The sequence below is a fragment of the Taudactylus pleione genome, unplaced genomic scaffold (assembly GCF_031769625.1).
Source record: "Taudactylus pleione unplaced genomic scaffold, aTauple2 ptg000010l, whole genome shotgun sequence".
Classification (NCBI taxonomy): domain Eukaryota; kingdom Metazoa; phylum Chordata; class Amphibia; order Anura; family Myobatrachidae; genus Taudactylus; species Taudactylus pleione.
Window position 1 is genome coordinate 11,983,494 of NW_028284413.1, and position 21,893 is coordinate 12,005,386.

Genomic DNA, 21,893 nt, shown 5'->3' on the forward strand with positions numbered 1-21,893 from the left:
ACAAAACCCAGAACCCAAAACACGGAAGGGTGGTTTTGGCAAAACCAACCCAGATCCAAAACACGAAGAAAGATCCAGATCCAAAACCAAAACACAAAACACGAACAGTGGCCGGTGCACACCCCTAATATATATATATATATATATACACACACACACATATAGGTACATAGATATGTACAGTCAGGTCACCCGATTTGGATGTAATTACCCTCAAATTAAATCTGAAAGTCTGCAGTTAAAGCACATCTTGTTTGTTTGATTTCAAAGCCACTGTGGTGGTGAATAGAGGACAAAATATGAAAATTCTGTCAATGTCCCAATATTTATGGACCTGACTGTATATACACACATATACATATATACACATGTATCTACATATCAATATATATTTATACATACACATATATATTATATATATATATTATATATATGTACACATATTTTATATATGTATGTGTATAACCTTGAATGGATTTGACCTGTAATGTTTAGAAATTGACCTGTAATGTGTGCCTATTATGTGTAGAAATGTGTGGTACCTGCTTGTCAGCTGTCTAGCTCAGCTCACAACCACACACGGGGAATTGGCTTGGATGTCTGCTTCATCGCTGAGTCTCCCATGCAGTGCTCTGTGAGTTGGTTACATCGGTTAGTTACAGCCCCAGCTCAGGTCCTGAGTGAGCGGTCAAATTCAAAGATGTGATGTCATCATCTCGCGAGACTTTGCCTGCTGCTCACTCAGGACCACTGCAGTACAGTGAAGCTCCTTGGAGGAGCTTCCTAGCTGTAATACAATGTCGGTCCTCGTCGGCGGCTGCTGTTAGGAAGCAGCAGAGCAGCCACCGAGGAGGACCTGAGTGCACACAGTTAAATGCTCCGTTTTTGTTTGTTCAAGTTGTGGGGGCCCTATGTGTGTGGGGGCCCCTGCGTGCGTGCTTGCAGTGCAATAGCAATGCTGTCCTGCACACGTGCACTACGGTGCATGCGCAGTACGCACCATCGGCCGATCTGCGTATCCTGTTGCAATTGCGATCCATGCTGAATCAGGCCCAATGAGCAGTCACTGCAGGACAGCAACTGAATAGTGTCAGTTAGCAGACAAACTGCTGGGAAATGTTACAATGGGATGTAGTCAAAATTCAAACACTCAAAATGTCAACAACAAAGAAGTTGACATGGTCATAAGGTTACATTTGAAATGTATACACAGTCAAAATGTTGGCAATGAATACAGAAATGTCAACATTCAATACTGCCGACAGGGTCTAAATGTAGACAAATTGTAAACAGTTAAAATGTTGACAGTCATAACAATGAGAACTAAAATTTCAACAGGGTCAATATGTTGACAGTCAGAATGTCATCAGTCATAGTAACATAACACAGATGCTGATAAAAGCCATCTGGCGGCTCAGATGCTACTGAAAGCTGGTGGCTGAGACGTCTATGAGAGCGGATGGGCTAGGAGCAGTGAAATTGTTACATTTTCTTTTTAAAATGTCTGGGGTCCCCCCCAAATCCATAACCAACCTGGATCTCTTCGCCTAGACTGGCATGGGAAAATTGGGTGAACAAATTGTGTGGGGTTCCCCCTATTTTCCAATGTGGAATATTACGCAGACACATGATGTCTGTGTAACTATACATACACATACCAGGCACTATTATATGCATTTTAGTGGAAAGATGGATCCATGTTTTAAACTTTATTGCCATCTGTCATCTCTAGTTTTGCATAGAATAGAGTGTAGGGGGTGCAGGGCCGGCAGAAGCACTCAGAAAAGCAGGTATTTTGCTAGCAATTGTTTTAGATATATAAATAACAGTGTATTTTATATTTCATAAATCTGATATTACAGCTAGAGAAATACACTGATTGGCAGATCAGATCAATTTAATGATGCTCAATTATACAGTTCCCCGGCCAGCTGCTTTTTAATAGTTTTAATCTATTTTTTTTAATTGCTTTATAATGCACTTTTTTACTTTATTTTTGAATTGCAACAAGTACATAGAACAATATGAGATACATAAGTAGAAGTTATTGTGAAGTGGACACTAATAATAATAATAATAATAATAATAATAATAATAAATCTTTCTTAATGTTTACTTAATCCACATAAAGTAGATATTCACTTCTAATAGATGTGGGATGTTTTAATGAACTTCCCTCTATGATCAAGTCCTATTAAAGGTTAGGAGACGACCAAAGCACATTAGAAAGAATACATGTAATTACAGTATGTTAAAGATTAAGATAATCACATGTACTCTAATACCATAATACAGAGAATAGCAAATGTTTTATTAGCACTATTATATTATATTTATTATAATTTATGGGTTTCACAATTAAGAATACAATTTGCAGAAGAATTTTGAAGCAGCCCATCTTCTATACATACAGTATATTCTATATATGTAACAGAACACTTTGTTTTTTAGCTTTTACAATATCCATGTGGACTTGATTATATAGGTAAAAAAAGCGATAAAATCAAAATTAGACTGACTTAACATAAAAGATGATGATATCTGGCATGTAAAATAATGAAAAACAAATAAAAAATAAAGTAACCCCATCCACCACCTCCACAATCACCAAATTGATCACAGCACCAGCGCTGCGGCCTGGTAGGCTAACAGCTAGTAACATTATTTAGGTTAAGATAAATTTACCTGAGACTGTCAGATGTCAAATATATGGAAAGAGTTATAGCGATAAGAAACAATCTATAGAATATAGATACAACTCGCAATCAGCTAATAACTCAGTGTCCTATGCCAGGCAGTGACTTTTATAAGCTTAGTGACATCACAAAGGCTCTCTGTCACAGTCATCCTCACATTGCCTGCATTCCACCAATGAATGTAAAGGATTTACATACTTTATTAGAAAGTTTATTTACCATGAGAAGATGTGATACAAAATAGTGGCTGCATCTCACCAGCACACTGATGTAGTCATTACTAACCTTCTCCATATTGTGTAAGAGAGAAGCAAACGGGAAAGCAGGGCTGGGAGATAGAGGGGTCTATTTACTAAGCTGTGTTAGGAGATAAAGTGAACGGTGATAAGGTAACAGCCAATCAGCTCTTAACTGTCATTTTTAAAACATAGCCTATAAGATAGCAGTTAGGAGCTGATTGGCTGGTACCTTATCACCATTCACTTTATGTCCTAACACAGCTTAGTAAATAGACCCCAGAGAAATGGGGGATGGGGAGAGACAGGGAAAGAATAAAAGTGGGTGTAGGTGGGGCCAAAACTAGGATTTTTGTCACCTGGGGCAAGGCAGTAATTTGCCCCTCCCCCTCCATAACTATATTATTATTATTAGCCTTTATTTCTATGGCACCACAAGAGATCCGCAGCGCCTTACAAAGTGCATAAACAATTGAGCAGACAAGAGAACATCGACTTACAGTCAGGGCCAGCCCTAGCCCAAATTTTTTGGTAAGCGAGTATATTTTTTGGCACCCCCCTTTACAGTGCCACCGGTAGTGGTCCCCCCTGTGCAGTGCCCTTTGTGCCCCCAGTAGTATTCCCCTTATATAGTGCCCCCAGTAGTAGCCCCCCTATGCAGTGCCCCCACTAGTGGTACCCCCTATGCAGTGCCACCGGTAGTGGTCCCCCTGTGCAGTGCCCCTTGTGCCCCCAGTAGTAAGCCCCTTATATAGTGCCCCAGAAGTACTCCCGACCCCCTATGCAGTGCCCCCAGTAGTGGTGCTCCCTATGCAGTGCCCTTTAAATTGTGCCCCCAGTAGTGGTCCCCCGCTTGTAATGCCCCCAGTAGTAGCCCTCCCTTGTGGTGCCCCAGTAGTAATCCCCCCCTGTAGTGCCCCCAGTAGTAATCCCCCCTTGTAGTGCACCCAGTAGTATTCCCCCCCTTGTGGTGCCCCCAGTAGTAATCCACCTCCCCCCCAGTAGAGACGTAATAAACAAACAAAAAAAACCCCACTTACCTGAAACCCGCTCCTGCTCCTGGTCCCACCGCTGATATCAGCTCCTCCGTCCGCCGCTTTGCATTATGGGAGTGACGTCATGACGTCACTCCCATTACCCACTGCGGTAGCCGGAAGATGTCCGGCTCTTGCAGTGGGAGCAGCAGCCGATGAGTCTGTCTGACTCTCATCAGCTGCTAAAGCAAATACACAGCTGCCGGAGCCGGTGGCTGTGTGTTTGTGCTGTGTAGCGCTGACCGAACTCCGGTCCTGATTCAGAGCCGGACGCTCTGATCAGAGCGCTCGCTCTGAATCAGGGCCCTCCTCCATGAAAATGGAGCGGCCTCCTGGCCGCTCGTATAGCTGTGGGTGACCACCCACAGCATATGCGAGCGGCCAAAAAGATGGCCGCGATGGTCTTGACCATCGCGACCATCGGACTTGCGACGGAGACCCTGCGGTAGGGTCTCCCCGCCACAAGCCCTGGAGTGATTTTGGCTCTATCAGACCCCAAATCACTCCCACTGACATCACTAGTGATGTCAGTGGGGCCGGCTTCAGATGGTAGGCGTTCCCTTGGGAACGCCTCCGTCTGGCAGGCACGCCCCCGGCACACCCACCAAAGGGGGCGTGCTGTCAATCAACATCGACAGCACGCCCCCTTTAGTGGGAGACCCTGAGCGATGGAAAGCCCGTCGTTCCCCGGGTCTTGCGCATGCGCATGACGGAGCTCCCTCCGTTGTGCGCATGCGCAGTGGGGAACATCGACCCGCTTGCGAGCATACTGCTGCTCGCGAGTGGGTCTGAATGACCCCCTCCGTACGGTCAACGCTACACACGTGGTGCAGCTGTGTCACAAAGCCACAGTCTGCCCGTGGCCCGCAGCTGAGGCGCCCTTCACTATGTGGCGCCTTACGCAGCTGCATACCATGTGTAACGGGAGAACTGGCCCTGCTTACAGTACAAGGCAATACAGGACAAGTACATGGTATAAAAACATTGCTGCAACAGCGATCATAACACTCAAGTTAGTAGTATGGTGGCAAAAGTCAAGGGTTAGATGCTGAAGGGGTAATAGTAAGTCAAGAAAAAGCACATGGGGTAGAGGGCCCTGCTCGTGAGAGTTTACATTCTAAAGGGTAGGGAGGGGTAGACAGATAGGGTGACACAGATGGGTAGATAGTGAGCAGCCTCTGTCCTTTCAGAAACCCCTGCCTGTGTGCAACAGCTGATATCGTAAGAGTGTTTTTATATACATATAGTATGTATCTATATATAAAAATAATATATATATATATACACATATACATACACAGACATATATACCGTATATTCTCGAGTATAAGCCGAGTTTTTCAGCACATTTTTTGTGCTGAAACAGCCCCCCCTCGGCTTATACTCGAGTGACCACTGTTACGCAGCTGAGTAAGGCACCACATATTGGAGGGCACCTCACTCAGCTGCGTACCATGCGGGGCGCGGTGCAGACTGTGTCTCTGTGACACAGCTACACTGAGTGTGTAGCGCTGACCGGACGGAGTTCGGTCAGCAATACACAGTGCCAAACACACAGCCGCCGGCAACGGCAGCTGTGTGTTTGTTGTAATTAGCAGCCAATGACAGTCTGTCAGACTCTCATCGGCTGCTGCTGCTCCCACTGCGGGAGCCATCTTCCGGCTCCCGCAGTGGGTAATGAGAGATATGTCATGATGTCATGACGTCTCTCCCATAATGCAAAGCAGCCGGATGAGCCGGTAGCAGCGTTGGGACAAGGAGCGGGGTTTCAGGTAAGTGTTTTTTTATTACGTCTCTGTCTACTGGGGGGGATTACTACTGGGGGCACTAACAGGGGGGATATTACTACTGGGGGCACTACCAGGGGGGGATATTACTACTGGGGGCACTACCAAGGGGGATTACTACTGGGGGCACTACCAGGAGGGGATTACTACTGGGGGCACTACCAGGGGGGGATATTACTACTGGGGCACTACCAGGGGGGAATATTACTACTGGGGCACTACCAGGGGGGATCCATATTAGGGGCACTACCAGGGGGGGATTACTACTGGAGACACTACCAGGGGGGATTACTAGTGGGGGCACTACCAGGGGGGGATATTACTACTGGGGGTACTACCAGGGGGGATATTACTACTGGGGGCACTACCAGAGGGGATAACTACTGCGGGCAGTACCAGGGGGGGATTACTACTGGGGGCACTACCAGGAGGGATTACTACTGGGAGCACTACAGGGGGAGCTACTACTGGGGGCAATACAAGGGGGGCTACTACTGGGAGCACTACAAGGGGGCCTACTACTGGGGGCAATTTTTTTATTTTTAAAATTTACCAGTAGCTGCTGCATTTCCCACCCTAGGCTTATACTCGAGTCAATAAATTTTCCCTTTTTTTTGTGGGAAAATTAGGTACCTCGGCTTATATTCGGGCCGACTTATACTCGAGTATATACGGTATATATATACACATACACACACACACACACATATATGTACATATGCATACATATATATATGCATATATAAATACATATGTATACATATACACATATATACACACACCCACACCTATATATATATATATATATATATATATAGTATATATAGATAGACAGACACACAGATAGATAGACATAGATAGATAGACAGACATAGATAGACAGACACACAGATGGATAGATAGATAGATAGATAGTATTGAAATAGATAGACATATATAGATAAATAGACATAGATAGATAGACATAGATAGATACCTGTAGATAGATAGACATAGATAGATAGATAAATAGATAGACACACAATTATGTATGTAAATATATATATATATATATATATATATATATATATATATATTAGGGGTGTGCACCGGCCACTTTTCGTGTTTTGTGTTTTGGTTTTGGATCTGGATCTTTCTTCGTGTTTTGGATCTGGATTGGTTTTGCCAAAACCACCCTTCCGTGTTTTGGGTTCTGGGTTTTGTGTTTTGGATCTGTATTTTTTTTAAAAAAAGCATAAAAACAGCTAAAATCACAGAATTTGTAAGTTTTTCTGCTCCTATGCTATTATTAACCTCAATAACCTTAATTTCCACTCATTTCCAGTCTATTCTGAACACCTCACACCTCACAATAGTGTTTTTATGTCCAAAACGTTGCACCGAGGTAGCTGGATGACTATGCTAAGCGACACGAGTGGGCGGCACAAACACGTGACCCATCTAGGCGTGAAACTGCAGTGGCAGACAGGATGGCAGTTTGAAAAACTAGGCCCCAAACTGTACATAATGCAAAGAAAAAAAAGAGGTGCAAGATGGAATTGTCCTTGGGCCCTCCCACCCACCCTTATGTTGTATAAACAGGACATGCACACTTTAACAAACCAATCATTTCAGCGCCAGGGTCTGCCACACAACTGTGGCTGAAATGATTGGTTCGTTTGGGCCCCCACAAAACAAGCTGGCAATTAATGTGTCCCTGCACAAACTGGCTCTATGGAGGCAAGATGTCATCCTCATCCTCCTCATCCACCGATTCCTCACCCTCTTCAGTGTGTACATCCTCATCCTCACAAAGTATTAACTCGTCCCCACTTGAATCCACCACCACAGGTCCCTCTGTACCTTCTGGAGGCTGGTCTCCCTGGAAGAGCTGATAATTCATTTTGATGAACATCATCTTCTCCACATTCTGTGGAAGCAACCTCCTACGCCTTTCGCTGACAAGGTTCCCGGCTGCACTAAACACTCTTTCGGAGTACACACTGGAGGGGGGGCAACTCAGGTAAAATAGTGCCAGGTTGTACAGGGGCCTCCAAATTGCCTCTTTTTCCTGCCAGTACAGGTATGGACTGTCTGCCATGCCTACTTGGATGCTGTCACCGATGTAATCCTCCACCATTCTGTCAATGGTGACAGTATCATATGCAGTGACAGTAGACATGTCAGAAATTGTTGCCAGGTCCTTCAGTCCGGACCAGATGTCCAAACTTGGTCCTGCCTGCCCTGCATCACCGCCAGCGGGTTGCTTAGGATACCTAAGTTTTTTCCTGGCAGCCCCAGTTGCAGGAGAAAATGAAGAAGGAGCCGTTGACGTGTCACGTTCCGCTTCAGCTGACAGTGTGTTCACCAGCAGGTCTTTGCACCTCTGCAGGCTTGTGTCGGCCGGAAAGAGAGACACCACATAGGCTTTAAACCTAGGATCGAGCACGGTGGCCAAAACGTAGTGGTCTGATTTCAACAGATTGACCACCCTGGAATCCAGGCAAAGCGAATGAAGGGCTTCATCCACAAGTCCCACATGCCGAGCGGAATCGCTCCGTCTTAGCTCCTCCTTCACTTTCTCCAGCTGCTTCTGCAAAAGCCTGATGAGGGGAATGACCTGACTCAAGCTGGCAGTGTCTGAACTGACTTCACGTGTGGCAAGTTCGAAGGGCTGGAGAACCTTGCACAACACGGAAATCATTCTCCACTGCGCTTGAGTCAGGTGCATACCCCCTCCTTTGCCTATGTCATAGGTGGATGTATAGGCTTGTATGGCCTTTTGCTGCTCCTCCATCCTCTGAAGCATATAGAGGGTTGAGTTCCACCGCGTCACAACCTCTTGCTTCAGGTGATGGCGGGGCAGGTTCAAGAGTGTTTGCTGGCGCTCCAGTCTTCGGCACGCAGTCGCTGAATGGCGAAAGTGGCCAGAAATTTTTCGGGCCACCCAAAGCGTCTCCTGCACGCCCCTGTCGCTTTTCAGAAAATTCTGCACCACCAAGTTTATTGTGTGAGCAAAACATGGGACGTGCTGGAATTTGCCCAGATGTAATGCCCGCACAATATTGGTGGCGTTGTCAGATATCACAAATCCCCAGGAGAGTCTAAGTGGGGTAAGCCACTGGGCGATGATTTCCCTCAGTTTCTCTAAGAGGTTGTCGGCGGTGTGCCTCTTACTGAAACCGGTGATACACAGCGTAGCCTGCCTTGTAACGAGCTGGCATTTCTGAGATGCTGCTACTGGTGACGCTGCTGCTGTTGCTGCGTAAGGTGATACATCTACCCAGTGGGCTGTCACAGTCATATAGTCCTTAGTCTGCCCTGTTCCACTTGTCCACATGTCCGTGGTTAAGTGGACATTGTGTACAACGGCATTTTTCAGGACACTGAGGACACTTTTTCTGACGTTTCTGTACAGTCTCGGTATCGCCTGCCTAGTGAAGTGGAATCTAGACGGGATTTGGAACCGGGGACACACTACCTTCATCAATTGTCTAAATCCCACTGCACTAATGGCGGATACCGGACGCACGTCTAACACCAACATAGCAGTCAAGGCCTCAGTTATACGTTTTGCTTCAGGATGACTGCTGTCGTACTTCATCCTCCTCGCTAAGGACTGTTGGAGGGTCAATTGTTTAGTAAAAGTAGTGGTGTTCCTACTTCCTCTCTGGGATGATGAACGACTCCCAGCAGCAGCAACAGCAGCAGCGGCAGCAGTAGGCGTAGCAATGCAGGATCCTCCGGAGGAATCCCGGATAGGAGAGTCAGTCATGCCAGTGACATGGCCTGCAGGACTACTTCCGATCCTAACTAAGGAGGAAATTGACGAGGAGGGAGTTGACGGTGTGGTTTGCAGGCGCTTGGATACAACAGGACAACGGGATTTAGGTGTCCCTGGACTGCTTACGGTCTTAGCCAAAGTTTCTGAACTTGACAGTAACTTTTTATGAACGCGCTGCAGGTGCCGTATAAGGGAGGATGTTCCTAGGTGGTTGACGTCCCTACCCCTACTTATTTCACCTTTACATATGGTACATATGGCAAGACAGTTGTTGTCCGGATTTGGATAGAAATATTGCCAGACCAAAGAGGTGGAATGTTTGGTCTTCTGCCCAGGCATGACCGTGATGGGCTTTTTCATCCCACGGACAACAACTGTCTCCCCCGGAGCCTGATTTAAACAAACCACATCACCATCAGAATCCTCCTCGCCAACTTCCTCCTCAGCGCCAGCTACACCAGTATCCTCATCCTGTTGTACTTCAACAGTGACATCTTCAATTTGCATATCAGCAAGTGGACTGTGGGTGCTCCTTTCAGCACTTGCAGGGGGCGTGCAAATGGTGGAAAGAGCCACCTCTTCCCGTCCAGTGCTGGGAAGGTCAGGCATCGCAACCACCACCACACTTGGACTCTCCTTGGGGATTTGTGATATCTTCTTAGAAAGCACAGTTCTTCGCTGTGCTTTTGCCAGCTTAACTCTTTTGATTTTTTTAGTGGGAGGAGGGCTTCCATCGTCATGTGAAGCTGAACCACTAGTCATGAACATACTAGGGATCGACCTTAGCCGTTCCTTGCCACTCCGTGTCGTAAATGGCATATTGGCAAGTTTACGTTTCTCTTCAGCTGATTTAAATGTCTTTTTCAAGGTCATTTTCCTGAACTTTGCCATTTGGGATTGTATGTGCCCTCTACTATGACATTGGGCATCGGCCTTGGCAGACGACGTTGATGGCATGTTATCGTCTATGTCATGACTAGTGGCAGCAGCTTCAGCACTAGGAGGAAGTGGTTCTTGATCTTTCTCTATTTTATTTTTATCGGAGAAAGTTTGGTCCTCCATTTATGTTATATCGATTTGATATATACGTGCGGCTAAACACAGAAAATAATTTTTTTTTGGGTTTGGACTGGAGTGTACTTTGTGGGTTACAGCACCCTTTAACGGTCAAGCCAGCCGGCCCTTTACTTATGACACAGGCGCACGCTTGGCACTACTTTGTTGATGCACGTGCGGCTACTGCGCACACAATTCACAAACACAGAAAATAATTTTTTTTTTGGTTTGGACTGGAGTGTACTTTCGGGGGTTACAGCACCCTTAACGGTCAAGCCAGCCGGCCCTTTACTTATGACACAGGTGCACGCTTGGCACTACTTTGTTGATGCACGTGCGGCTACTGCGCACACAATTCACAAACACAGAAAATAATTTTTTTTTTGGTTTGGACTGGAGTGTACTTTCGGGGGTTACAGCACCCTTAACGGTCAAGCCAGTCGGCCCTTTACTTATGACACAGGCGCACGCTTGGCACTACTTTGTTGATGCACGTGCGGCTACTGCGCACACAATTCACAAACACAGAAAATAATTTTTTTTTTGGTTTGGACTGGAGTGTACTTTCGGGGGTTACAGCACCCTTAACGGTCAAGCCAGCCGGCCCTTTACTTATGACACAGGCGCACGCTTGGCACTACTTTGTTGATGCACGTGCGGCTACTGCGCACACAATTCACAAACACAGAAAATAATTTTTTTTTGGTTTGGACTGGAGTGTACTTTCGGGGGTTACAGCACCCTTTAACGGTCAAGCCAGCTGGCCCTTTACTTATGACACAGGCGCACGCTTGGCACTACTTTGTTGATGCACGTGCGGCTACTGCGCACACAATTCACAAACACAGAAAATAATTTTTTTTTGGTTTGGACTGGAGTGTACTTTCGGGGGTTACAGCACCCTTTAACGGTCAAGCCAGCCGGCCCTTTACTTATGACACAGGCGCACGCTTGGCACTACTTTGTTGATGCACGTGCGGCTACTGCGCACACAATTCACAAACACAGAAAATATATTATTTTTTTAGCACTTGGGGGGAGCACCCCTGATGGACAGAGCACCCCCTGGACAACACTACAGCACTCCTTTAGGACTGGGACACTGCACAGGACTTTGGAGTGGACACAGCCCCTATGGAGAACTGACTGCACAACACAGTCCAGCCAGCCCCTATGGACTTTGAAGTAGTGGACACAGCCCCTATTAACAACAGCAGCACAGCACAACACAGCCAGCCCCTATGGACTTTGAAGTAGTGGACAACAGCAGCACTACACTACACTACACTACACAGCCCTAACTCCCACCCTCCCTCTTCACTGTCCACAGCCGAGTGAGAAAATGGCGCCGACGTGGGTACCTTATATAGGATCCAAAACCCGCGAGACTCGGAAGGCGGGAAGATGACGTTTTGCCTCGATTTCAGAATCCGAGTCAGGCGGGAAAAGTCGAGCCTGACTCGGATCGGACTCGGATCGGGGGGGCTCGGGGGGGTTCGGATTTCCGAAATCCGAACCCGCTCACCCCTAATATATATATATATTGTAATAGGATCATTGGTAAAGTGGTCTGTGGCAGGTACATTTGTCCCAGATTCCTGTCTTATGTGTTTTAAACCCCCAGGAGAAAGTCTGCAGTATAGCAGGCTTGAGTTTCGGCTTTTTGAAAAGCCGGTTTGGGACCTGGGGGTTGTGGGTGAGAGGAGAGGGAGGGCTCCACCCACGGCCACTCCAGGTTTTGGGCCTTGCAACCTGGTAACAGGCTTGTTAAGGTTTCCACCTGAGAGTGGCCAATATAAGCCTAGTGTGTTTAGGGCTGAGTGTCTCACCTGGGAGAGCAGGCAGGGAGTTTGCTCAGAGACACTTGAAAAACCCATTTGTGAGTGTTGTGCTGTGCTTTTGTTGCTGGCGAGGGCATTAGGCCCTGCCAGGTTCTGGTAGTGAGGGAACTACCTGTGAAGTTAGTGCCCCGACAGGGCTAGGATTTATATTTTCTTTATATTTCTGACATTGTACAATAAAGACTGGCGCCGACCACCTTGTACTTGCATCCAGACTGGTGTGCTGCTTCCCTGCTGCTGTGTGTGTGTGTAAGGAAGGAGTCCTCTACCCAGGAGAGGGACCCCCTAACCTAACTGTGTCACAATATATATATATATATATATATTAGGGATGTGCAGGCTCGGTTCTACTCGGTTCCGTTCGGTTCTTTTTACCGGATCTTATTGGGTTTCAGCTGTCACGAGTTTTGGATAGCCAATAAGATTCGGTAAAAAGAACCGAACGGAACCGAGTAGAACCGAGCCTGCACATCCCTAATATATATATATATATATATATATATATATATATATATATATATATATTAGGGGTGTGCACCGGCCACTTTTCGTGTTTTGTGTTTTGGTTTTGGATCTGGATCTTTCTTCGTGTTTTGGATCTGGATTGGTTTTGCCAAAACCACCCTTCCGTGTTTTGGGTTCTGGGTTTTGTGTTTTGGATCTGTATTTTTTTTAAAAAAAGCATAAAAACAGCTAAAATCACAGAATTTGTTGGTTTCTCTGCTCCTATGCTATTATTAACCTCAATAACCTTAATTTCCACTCATTTCCAGTCTATTCTGAACACCTCACACCTCACAATAGTGTTTTCATGTCCAAAAGGTTGCACCGAGGTAGCTGGATGACTATGCTAAGCGACACGAGTGGGCGGCACAAACACGTGACCCATCTAGGAGTGACACTGCAGTGGCAGACAGGATGGCAGTTAGAAAAACTTGGCCCCAAACTGTACATAATGCAAAGAAAAAAAAGAAGTGCAAGATGGAATTGTCCTTGGGCCCTCCCACCCACCCTTATGTTGTATAAACAGGACATGCACACTTTAACAAATCAATCATTTCAGCGCCAGGGTCTGCCACACAACTGTGGCTGAAATGATTGGTTCGTTTGGGCCCCCACAAAACAAGCTGGCAATTAATGTGTCCCTGCACAAACTGGCTCTACGGAGGCAAGATGTCATCCTCATCCTCCTCATCCACCGATTCCTCACCCTCTTCAGTGTGTACATCCTCATCCTCACAGAGTATTAATTCGTCCCTGCTGGAACCACAGGTCCCTCTGTACGTTCTGGAGGCTGGTCTCCCTGGAAGAGTTGATAATTCATTTTATGAACATCATCTTCTCCACATTTTGTGGAAGCAACCTCCTACGCCTTTCGCTGACAAGGTTCCCGGCTGCACTAAACACTCTTTCGGAGTACACACTGGAGGGGGGGCAACTCAGGTAAAATAGAGCCAGTTTGTACAGGGACCTCCAAATTGCTTCTTTTTCCTGCCAGTACAGGTACGGACTGTCTGACATGCCTACTTGGATGCTGTCACCGATGTAATCCTTTAACAGACAGACGCACGCTTGTCGCTGCTGCTTTGAGGATTCAAGTGCGGCTACAGCCCACACAATTCACAAAGACCGAAAAAAAAAAAGAATATTTTTATTGTTTGTGGAGCACACTTTGAGGGTTACACCACCCTTTAACAGACAGACACACGCTTGTCGCTGCTGCTTTGAGGATGCAAGTGCGGCTACAGCCCACACAATTCACAAAGACAGAAAAAAGAAGAAGAATATTTTAATTGTTTGTGTAGAACACTTTGAGGTGTCACCACCCTTTAACAGACAGACGCACGCTTGTCGCTGCTGCTTTAAGGATGCAGGTGCGGCTACAGCCCACACATTTCACAAAGACCGAAAAAAAAAGAACAATATTTTAATTGTTTGTGTAGAACACTTTGAGGTGTCACCACCCTTTAACAGACAGACGCACGCTTGTCGCTGCTGCTTTAAGGATGCAGGTGCGGCTAAAGCCCACACAATTCACATAGACAGAAAAAAAAGAACAATATTTTAATTGTTTCTGTAGCACACTTTGAGGGTGTCACCACCCTTTAACAGACAGACGCACGCTTGTCGCTGCTGCTTTGAGGATGCAAGTGTGGCTACATCGCACACAAGTCACAAACACATTAAAAAAATAGTTTTTTACTTTTTGGAACACTTGGAGAGTTACACCACCCTTTAACAGACAGACGCACGCTTGTCGCTGCTGCTTTAAGGATGCAGGTGCGGCTACAGCCCACACATTTCACAAAGACCGAAAAAAAAGAACAATATTTTAATTGTTTGTGTAGAACACTTTGAGGGTGTCACCACCCTTTAACAGACAGACGCACGCTTGTCGCTGCTGCTTTAAGGATGCAGGTGCGGCTACAGCCCACACAATTCACATAGACAGAAAAAAGAAGAAGAATATTTTTATTGTTTGTGTAGCACACTTTGAGGGTGTCACCACCCTTTAACAGACAGACGCACGCTTGTCGCTGCTGCTTTAAGGATGCAGGTGCGGCTACATCGCACACAAGTCACAAACACATTAAAAAAATAGTTTTTTATTTTTTGGAGCACTTTGAGAGTTACACCACCCTTTAACAGACAGACGCACGCTTGTCGCTGCTGCTTTAAGGATGCAGGTGCGGCTACAGCCCACACATTTCACAAAGACCAAAAAAAAAAGAACAATATTTTAATTGTTTGTGTAGCACACTTTGAGGGTGTCACCACCCTTTAACAGACAGACGCACGCTTGTCGCTGCTGCTTTGAGGATGCAAGTGTGGCTACATCGCACACAAGTCACAAACACATTAAAAAAATAGTTTTTTATTTTTTGGAACACTTTGAGAGTTACACCACCCTTTAACAGACAGACGCACGCTTGTCGCTGCTGCTTTAAGGATGCAGGTGCGGCTACAGCCCACACAATTCACAAAGACAGAAAAAAGAACAATATTTTAATTGTTTGTGTAGCACACTTTGAGGGTGTCACCACCCTTTAACAGACAGACGCACGCTTGTCACTGCTGCTTTAAGGATGCAGGTGCGGCTACAGCCCACACAATTCACAAAGACAGAAAAAAGAACAATATTTTAATTGTTTGTGTAGCACACTTTGAGGGTGTCACCACCCTTTAACAGACAGACGCACGCTTGTTGCTGCTGCTTTAAGGATGCAGGTGCGGCTACAGCCCACACAATTCACAAAGACAGAAAAAAAAAGAACAATATTTTAATTGTTTGTGTAGCACACTTTGAGGGTGTCACCACCCTTTAACAGACAGACGCACGCTTGTCGCTGCTGCTTTGAGGATGCAGGTGGAATCTAGACGGGATTTGGAACCGAGGACACACTACCTCCATCAATTGTCTAAATCCCACTGCACTAATGTCGGATACCGGACGCACGTCTAACACCAACATAGCAGTCAAGGCCTCAGTTATACGTTTTGCTTCAGGATGACTGCTGTCGTACTTCATCCTCATCGCTAGGGACTGTTGGAGGGTCAATTGTTTAGTAAAAGTAGTGATGTTCCTACTTCCTCTCTGGGATGATGAACAACTCCCAGCAGCAGCAACAGCACTAGGAGGAAGAGGTTCTTGATCTTTCCCTATTTTATTTTTATCGGAGAAAGTTTGGTCCTCCATTTATGTTATATTGATATATATACGTGCGGCTAAAGCGCACACAAACACAGAAAATATTATTTTATTTTTGCTGGAGAGTAGTGCACTTTGTGGGTTACACCACCCTTTAAGAAATGAGCCAGCCGGCTCTTTACTTATGGGACACAGGCGCACGCTTGGCGCTGCTCCTTTGTTGATGCACAAACACAGAAAATAATTTTTTTTTTGGTTTGGACTGGAGTGTACTTTCGGGGGTTACAGCACCCTTAACGGTCAAGCCAGCCGGCCCTTTACTTATGACACAGGCGCACGCTTGGCACTACTTTGTTGATGCACGTGCGGCTACTGCGCACACAATTCACAAACACAGAAAATAATTTTTTTTTGGTTTGGACTGGAGTGTACTTTCGGGGGTTACAGCACCCTTTAACGGTCAAGCCAGCCGGCCCTTTACTTATGACACAGGCGCACGCTTGGCACTACTTTGTTGATGCACGTGCGGCTACTGCGCACACAATTCACAAACACAGAAAATAATTTTTTTTTTGGTTTGGACTGGAGTGTACTTTCGGGGGTTACAGCACCCTTAACGGTCAAGCCAGCCGGCCCTTTACTTATGACACAGGCGCACGTTTGGCACTACTTTGTTGATGCACGTGCGGCTACTGCGCACACAATTCACAAACACAGAAAATAATTTTTTTTTTGGTTTGGACTGGAGTGTACTTTGGGGGTTACAGCACCCTTTAACGGTCAAGCCAGCTGGGCCCTTTACTTATGACACAGGCGCACGCTTGGCACTACTTTGTTGATGCACGTGCGGCTACTGCGCACACAATTCACAAACACAGAAAATAATTTTTTTTTTGGTTTGGACTGGAGTGTACTTTCGGGGGTTACAGCACCCTTAACGGTCAAGCCAGCCGGCCCTTTACTTATGACACAGGCGCACGCTTGGCACTACTTTGTTGATGCACGTGCGGCTACTGCGCACACAATTCACAAACACAGAAAATAATTTTTTTTTTGGTTTGGACTGGAGTGTACTTTCGGGGGTTACAGCACCCTTAACGGTCAAGCCAGCCGGCCCTTTACTTATGACACAGGCGCACGCTTGGCACTACTTTGTTGATGCACGTGCGGCTACTGCGCACACAATTCACAAACACAGAAAATATATTATTTTTTTAGCACTTGGGGGGAGCTCCCCTGATGGACAGAGCACCCCCTGGACAACACTACAGCACTCCTTTAGGACTGGGACACTGCACAGGACTTTGGAGTGGACACAGCCCCTATGGAGAACTGACTGCACAACACAGTCCAGCCAGCCCCTATGGACTTTGAAGTAGTGGACACAGCCCCTATTAACAACAGCAGCACAGCACAACACAGCCAGCCCCTATGGACTTTGAAGTAGTGGACAACAGCAGCACTACACTACACTACACTACACAGCCCTAACTCCCACCCTCCCTCTTCACTGTCCACAGCCGAGTGAGAAAATGGCGCCGACGCGGGTACCTTATATAGGATCCAAAACCCGCGAGACTCGGAAGGCGGGATGATGACGTTTTGCCTCGATTTCAGATCGAGTCAGGCGGGAAAAGTCGAGCCTGACTCAGATCGGACTCGGATCGGGGGGGCTCGGGGGGGTTCGGATTTCAGAAATCCGAACCCGCTCACCCCTAATATATATATATATAACCCAACACAGCCGGCACTCTATGTAACACGTAGTAAGTGCCCGGGTGCCTTCCTAGTGTATTTGCCATACACAATATGCTCCTCCAATCTCACGGTGGCACTCCTGGGATTTTATATGTCAATCAAAGAAAACTGCAAATACTCCCAGTTTTTTGTGGTAAAATTAGGTACCTCGGCTTATATTCGGGGTGACTTATACTCGAGTATATACGGTATATATATATATATATATATATACACACATATATATATATATATATATATATATATATACATATACATACATATATGTACATATGCATACATATATATATATATATATATATATATATGCATATATAAATACATATGTATACATATACACATATATACACACACCCATACCTATATATATATATAAATATGTATATAGATAGACAGACACACAGATAGATAGATAGATAGATAGATAGATAGATAGATAGATACACAATTATGTATGTAAATTAGGGATGTGCGCCGGACCATTTTTGCCGGATTTGGATTTGGTTCTAATTCATCATCCGGCTTTGGATTTGGATTTGCCAAACTGCGGTGACTGGCTTTGGATTTGGATTTTTTACAAAAATAGGCAAAAAAAGCTAAAATCACATAAATTGGGCTTTTTTTTCTTCCTAGAGTGTTATTAACCTCAAAAACATTAATTTCCTGTCATTTACAGTCAATTTAGACCACCTCACAGCTTAAATTATAGTTTTCACCATTATTGGCCAAAGGTTGCAGTGAGCTGACTGGTTACCAAGCGTCAGAGCAGCGGCGCAGTGGCACAGACACCACAGTTTAAAGCACATCTATGAAACATTGCCACACAGCAGTGGCAGAAATGAAAGGTAGTTCAAAATGGAATTGTCCTTGGGCCCTCCTACCCACCCTTATGTTGGATATTAAAAAGGACATGCAGAGTCACAGTGCTTTTATACATAGAGGGCTAGTGCCCAAAGGAGTCACAGTGCTTTTGATTTATACACAGAGGGCTACTGCCCAAGGACTCATAGGACCTCATTCATAGTCAGTCATTGCGGCCGCACGGTTGTAAGGGAAAAGGGGCCGGATATGCAAATGATGCACTCGCAAGTTGCGTCCTTAAGATCGGATCGTTAGCTGGCCGACCAAGGGGAGGATGCGGCCGTAAGACAAAAAATACGCCCCCTTCTCGTACGCATTACACGTCATCTCCGGCCATATAAGGATTAATCAAGACCATCGGTAACCATCGGAACTGGTCGTAGAGCTTAAGGTTGACCATACCCTCTCTTAAGCACTACGATCAGGTCAGTGTACAAACCACCCATGTCAAGTGTGCCATGACACTACTTTGTTAATTATGCACTCCCATAAAACGCCATTCGCATAATTAGGCACGCCTGCGTTCGGACCTCCACTCCCCCGTTTTCAAGCACCTTCCCCTGTTACCACCCACAAACGCCTCATTCTGTCACTCAAACTACCGACCTGGCTGTGTTCAAGGAGAGAGAAATTTCTGATCATAGCAGCTAGTTTGCGCATTGCGAACTTTACACATGCGCAGTTTAGCAAACATCGGTGGCGTACGACCATGCGGCTGCAACGACCGACTCTGAATGAGGTCCATGGTGCTTGTATACAGATAGGACTAAGGCCCAAAGAGTCACAGAGCTTTTATACAGTGGGCTAAGGCCCAAGCAGTCACGAAGCTTGTATACACACAGTGGGCTTATGTCCAGTAAAGTCACAGAGCCTGTATACACAGAGAGCTTATGCCCAAGAAGTCACAGTGCTTGTTTACAGAGGGCTAAGGTCCATGGAGTCACAGAGCTTTGTATACAGTGGGCTAAGGCCCAAGCAGTCACGAAGCTTGTATACACACAGTGGGCTTATGTCCAGTAAAGTCACGGAGCTTGTATACACACAGTGGGTTTATGCCCTTTCATGGAGCTTGTATAATACACTCAGTGGGCTTATGCCCTTTCACGGAGCTTGTATAATACACTCAGTGGGCTTATGCCCTGTCACGGAGCTTGTATAATACACTCAGTGGGGTTATGCCCTTTTGCGGAGCTTGTATAATAGACACAGTGGGCTATGCCCTTTCACGGAGCGTGTATGCACTCACTGGGCTAAGCCCAGTCACGGAGCTTGTATAATATACACACAGTGGGCTAAGTCCAGTCACGGAGCTTGTATAATATACACACAGTGGGCTAAGCCCAGTCACGGAGTTTGTATAATATAAATAATACACTCAGTGGGCTAAGTCTACTCACGGAGCTTGTATAATACACTCAGTGGGCTAAGTCCATTCACGGAGCTTGTATAATATACACACAGTGGGCTAAGCCCAGTCACGGAGCTTGTATAATACATGCCTACCCTCCCGGTTTTCGCGGGAGGCTCCCGATTTTTCGGGTAACCCCCCGCACCCCCGGAAGGGTAGGCATTTCTCCCGCATTCTGCCCACTTCCTAGTGAAGTGGGCAGAATTAGGAGAATACCCGCGGCAATTGCGGGTCTCCGTGAAGGGGCGGGTCTTAAGCTGTGATTCTGCATGAATCACCGCATTTGGCCCCGCCCCTATGTAAATTGTGCCCAATCGCGGCAATTTTACCGAGAGGGGGCGGGGCTTAATGACGCGAATCGTCAAGCCCCGCCCCCGTCGGCCCCCTGCTGCTTCTCTTACCCGGGATTCTCCCGGGAAGAGAATATTAAAGGTAGGCAACCCTGGCTTGTATAATACACAGTGCACACAGTTGGCTAAGTCCAGTCAGGGAGCTTGTATAATATACACACAGTGGGCTAAGCCCAGTCACGGAGCACACAGTGGCAAGAAGTAGAACTACTCTCTCTAACTAATCTAACTCTAGTCTCGCTTTTCCCTTCTCTATTACTACCTAACTAAGCGTGACTGATCCGACTGGATACAGTCACGCGAAATGGCGCCGACAGCTGGGCACCGCGCCTTTTATGGAGGCTGAATGTCACCCGGCTCTCGCAAGGTCTCATGAGAATCCGAAGCCGGACGGGTGACGTTCGGCCTCGAGGTGGAATCCGAGTCAGGCGGGAACACCCGAACTTGCGTTCGGGTGGACTCGGATTCCACCTGTTCGGAGCGTGTAAATATATATATATATAACCCAACACAACCGGCACTCTATGTAACATGTAGTAAGTGCCCGGGTGCCTTCCTAGTGTATTTGCCATACACAATATGCTCCTCCAATCTCACGGTGGCACTCCTGGGACTTTACATGTCAATCAAAGAAAACTGCAAATACTCCCAGTTTTTTGTGGTAAAATTAGGTACCTCGGCTTATATTCGGGGCGACTTATACTCGAGTATATACGGTATATATATATATATATATATATACACACACATATATGTACAGATGCAGTCATATATATATGCATATATAAATACATATGTATACATATACACATATATACACACACCCATACCTATATATATAGATATATATATAGATATATATATATATATATATATATATATATATATATATATAGTATATATAGACAGACACACAGATAGATAGATAGATAGATAGACATAGATAGATAGACATAGCTAGATAGATAGAGATAGATAGATATAGATAGACAGACACACAGATAGATAGATAGATAGATAGATAGATAGATAGATAGATAGATATAGATAGTAACGATACTGAATTCAGAACCGCTATACACTCCTTCCTATACCTTCTAATATCCTGCCTATACCTTCTAAGGATGACGCTGTTATGTTCTGGGTTGTTTGTGGACCCGGGGTGGTAGCAGGAGCGATCACAGAAGCAGATTTGAAAATAAAACTAGGATCTTTAATAAGTGCTGAGTAGACATATAATGTGGCAGTAAATAAAAGTCCAGGAATATATAAATGTGCACAAGAGTTCTGTGGTGGGAGCAAAAGGGTTAATGTCCAAGTAGACACAATTAGAGCTGTCCAGGTGTGCAGGTAGTGAAACTGAAAATAATCAAGCCAGGTTTGCAGATAGTGAACTGAAAATAAACAAGCCAGGTTTGCAGGTAGTGAACTGAAGCGCAGGATGTCAGCAGGCT